The following is a 4,465-nucleotide window of genomic DNA, read 5'->3' on the forward strand; positions in this document are numbered from 1 at the left end:
GGGGGGGGGGGGGGGGGGGTAATTCCCACATCCACCCCATACGTCACCACACTAAGTCCAAGTGGAACTAGACAGCCCCCTGATGTGTGAACATAAAATAGCTCCCGTGATACTTTTAGATGTTACAAAGTAAGTTGCAGGACGACATGCAGAATAAGACCCCATCTCTGTAAGCAGAGGATGTAAAAGGAGTCTGTTTGTGCATGCCAATACACTTGAGGGCACAGAGACCTAGAACAATAAACAACAAATCGTTCAAGATGGTAGCACAAAGAGTTAAGTGCTTGACTGCTAAGAAAGGTTTGCGGTTCAAAGTCACCTAAACAGCTCCACAGAAGACAGACCTGGTGATCTGCTTCCATAATGCTCGTTGTTGTGAAGTGGTGTCAAGTCGGTTCTGGCCCACAGCGACCCAGTATAGGGTTTCCAAGTAGCAGCTGGTGAACTTGAACCACCGACCTTGTGGTTCAAACCGACTTTGCAATCCAGTGCATTAACCCACAGTGTCACACCTAGGAAACTCTATGGGGCAGTTCTACTCTGCCATGTTGTTGTCGAGTCGGTTCTGACTCACAGCGACCCTGCGTAGGGTTTCCGAGGAGCGGCTGATGAATCTGAACCTCTGACCTTGAGGTTGAAACCAACCTTGTGGTCTAGCACATTATCCTACAGTGCCACACCAGGACCAAAACTAACTTTACAGTGGCACCCAATGAACAACAGCAGAAAAGAAGTCCACTTGATACAATTTTTACTTCGGAGTTTTAGAAAATGTATTACTTTTGTAATGAAAATTAATTTGAAGCACATAAAAAAAAAAAAAAAGAAGATGGAAAAAACATCAATTTAACACACCATATTCACAAGAACAAACTGTGCCCAAAGCAATTCCTAAAGGTTCTCCCCGCTTGTCCCTTCTCATAAAGCAAATACTACTATCCTGAATATTTTATTCACCAAGATACCCATATCTTAGCAGAGGGGCATTTAAAATAGAGAGCCAGAATTCCTGGATGCAGCCTTGGAACCATCCCAAAGAGACATGATGTCTACAAGGACTTCTCCTAGGAGTTCCAATTACACAGTTTCTAAGTCATACGTTTTCATTACCCAGTATAAGTGGGGCAGCCGCCTGCCGTCGCTGGCCAAAAGCACAGACCAGAGCAGCAGTTCGGTCCAGAACCAGCCATGAACAAGTGAGACACAGGTTCCTGTGAGACACAGGACCAGATGGACCAATGCCAGAGAAGAGAAGACGAAGTGAAGCAAGAATCTTGGTGAGAACACAGATTTCAATCCTCAACTCAGACAGAAGACACTGCTCTGTACCTGGAACCTGCTGCGGCTTTCTGCACAACCTTTAATTAAAGTGATAACTCTACAAATTCCGCCTCCCAAAGCAGGGCCTTTCGGTCAGCTGGCCCTGGGCCCCACCTCCACAACAAATTATCCTTTTATTTGCTGTCTAAGCAAAGGCTAAAGGGCTCTGGTAGCATAGTGGTTACGAATCGGGCTGTGAACCTTAAGGTCAGCAGTTTGAAACTACCAGCCACTCCGAGGGAGAAATATGAGGCTTTCAGCTCCCGTAAAGATTTACAGCCTCAGAAACCCTGTATGGGGTTGCTATGGGTCAGAACCGACTTGATGGCACTTAACAACAACAACAAGAAGCAAAGGCTTGGTAGACAAGCAGCATCCCTGACTGAAAGGATGTCCATAGCAGCTGTGGCAAGTAGATGGGTTCAGTTAGTATGGAACACACAGCAGAGGGACCACCAGGGAGCGGCACACACGCCCCTGTGTCCTCTAAGCTCAGTTCCCCCTCAGTGCCTCTGGCTGACCCCAGAACAGTATAACCATTGTTTTGACCCAAGATGGGGGAAAGAATGAAAATCAGGATGTGGAACAAGGTGACCTATTTATAAAGCCTCCTTTCACCTGAAGATCAAATAAGCTCCCTCAGCCCCTCCTCCCGCCTCCCCGCCCCACACATCTGTGGTTGCAGCCCAGGGTTTTGCAAGGGAAGCCTGCCCTGAGCGATGTGTTATTATATCAGAATGCAATGTCTGCAGCCGGCCGAGTGGCCGCTCCGGCTCCGCCTGCTAATTAGTAGTGATCCTTGCTCCTGGGAGCCAGACTCCTTTCAGTCTCCCCAAACATAGGCAGCAGGAGCTTCTATGTGGGAGCACAGAGGACAGACTAGAAGTGTCACCATCAGGACAAGGGCCATGTGGTTATACATCCACACCCACACCCACACCCACACCCCCACTGCCCACACAAGGGGGCATTCTTGGGGGGGCTGTGTTCTTGCTCAAGCAGAGATATAAAAGTAAGTCTTGGCCCCTCGAATCTGCAAAAAAGATTTAGCCCTTCCGGAAAGTTTTGACAAGCAATCTTGGAGAGAAAAATCCCACACGGTCCAGAGCTCTAGCCTCTGACCTCAACAGACTAAATTTGCACCTGCCTTCAACACCTACAGAAGGACCCAGATTACTCACAACACTTTAAGAATGGGCTCCCGTCAGCCAGGCCCTGCCTCTGGGAAATCTACGTGACATTCATATAGAGACTAAAGAGTAAAACTCAAAGCTACGGCTATAGCCACGTTGAGGCTGTGAGTGCAACAGTCCTCATTCAGACCAGAGGGCCTGTTCTTGGAAGAACCTCAAGGACACACAGGGACCTTCCTACACGTGGACCTGAGGCAGCAGCAAGTGTGCCTTTCCACGAAGGGAAATTCAATCTAAACCGTGACCCCACGTGCCAACCAACATGGAGGACAAGGGCCATCCAATAGACTGCTCAGTCCACATGGTGCCTGGTCAGTGCACACAGGCCTGCCTGCTCCAATATAGGTTTGTCTGGTCTACATGGGGCCAGCTCAATCCACACAGGGCCTGCCCGGTCCATACAGTGTCTACCAGGTCCATGGAGGACCTGCCCAATCCACAGGGGCAGAATGACATGCCATCTCCAAGGGAGCTGCTGCTGACACAGGGAGCCTGCAGATAAAGACTCAGACCCCCTTCTCTTTCTTCACCCTACCCCTGCCCCTGTAAGCTCCAGGAGAGAGGCAGAAAAGGGGGCCTACAGGAGATGCCTGAAAAACCCCAAGGTACAAAGTGTGACCCAACCAGGTCACACTGGCCTCCAAAACACCGAAGCTTGCCTTCCCTGAGTTGTGGGAAACAGCAGGTGAGGAAGGGGCCAGGAGGAAGGCTCCACAGGGACACAAGGTCCTCCAGAGGGCGGGGCCTGAGCTACCTGGTTCAAGAGGAGTCACCCAGGACGCTGCCTACCACTTCCCTCCACATGGAAACAGGAGGTCTAATCAAAGGCAGGCTTTCAGAATGAAGACCACTCTGACCTCTTCCAGGGGTTCCTCCAGGGAGACAGAGCAGGATGGAGACTGGGGGCAGACCTAAAACAATCAGGCCAGAGAGACGCACAGGGGGGCATGGAGTCCTCCTCACCCCCCACAGACCTGGGTGGCATTCACGATTCCAACGAGAAATCCTATAGCTCAAGTGCCCATTATGTGCTTATTGTCATCACAGAGGACAGCTGGAAGAATGGAATCCTAGACACCAAGTGCCAGAAAGCATCTATGGAAGGTCATGCCATGGCAGGCAGGCACAAGCCTGGGAGAAGCAGGTGCATGGAGGGGCCTTCACAGGACAGCAGGAAGAAGGGCGGGGTGCCCCCGTGAATGCACAGCTTCTAAACCCCAAATCAGACAATGCATATCTCTTAGGTCAAAAGTCCCAGAGATGTCCCACAGGAAAGAGGGATGTGCTCTGGGAAGTAGGTTTATAGGTGGTGGTTGGTTCCGACTCATAGTGACCCTGTATAGGGTTTCCAAGGCTGTAAACCTTTATGGGAGCAGAAAGCTTTATCTTTCTCCTGTGGAGCATTCCGTAGATTCGAAACGCTGACCTTGCGGTTGTTGTTGTTGTTGTCAGGTGCCATCGAGTCGGAACCGACTCATAGCGACCCCATGCACAGCAGAACGACACAATGTTCGATCCTGGGCCAACCTCACTACCGCTGCCACACTTGAGCCCATCAATGATGCCACCTGGCTGATCCATCTCGTTGGTGGTCTTCCTCTTTTTCTCTGACCCTCCACCCTACCCAGCATGACATCCTTCTCCAACGATTGTTTCCTCCGGACAATATGTCCAAAGTAGGAGAGACGAAGCTTAGCCATCCTGGCCTCCAAGGAGCACTCTGGCTGCACTTCTTCCAAAACAGATCTATTGGTTCTTTTGGCAGTCCATGGCACTTTCAGTATTCTCCTCCAACACCACTACTGACCTTGCAGTTAGTAGTCCAATTTTTAACCCACTGTGCTGCCAAAGCGCCTTAGGTTTATACAAGTGGACCAGCAACATCAGCATCACCTGCAAGCTTGTTAAAAATACAAATTTATAGGCTCCAATCAAATCTACTGAATCAAACT

Source organism: Chrysochloris asiatica, unplaced genomic scaffold (assembly GCF_000296735.1).
Source record: "Chrysochloris asiatica unplaced genomic scaffold, ChrAsi1.0 scaffold00223, whole genome shotgun sequence".
NCBI classification, from domain to species: Eukaryota; Metazoa; Chordata; class Mammalia; order Afrosoricida; family Chrysochloridae; genus Chrysochloris; species Chrysochloris asiatica.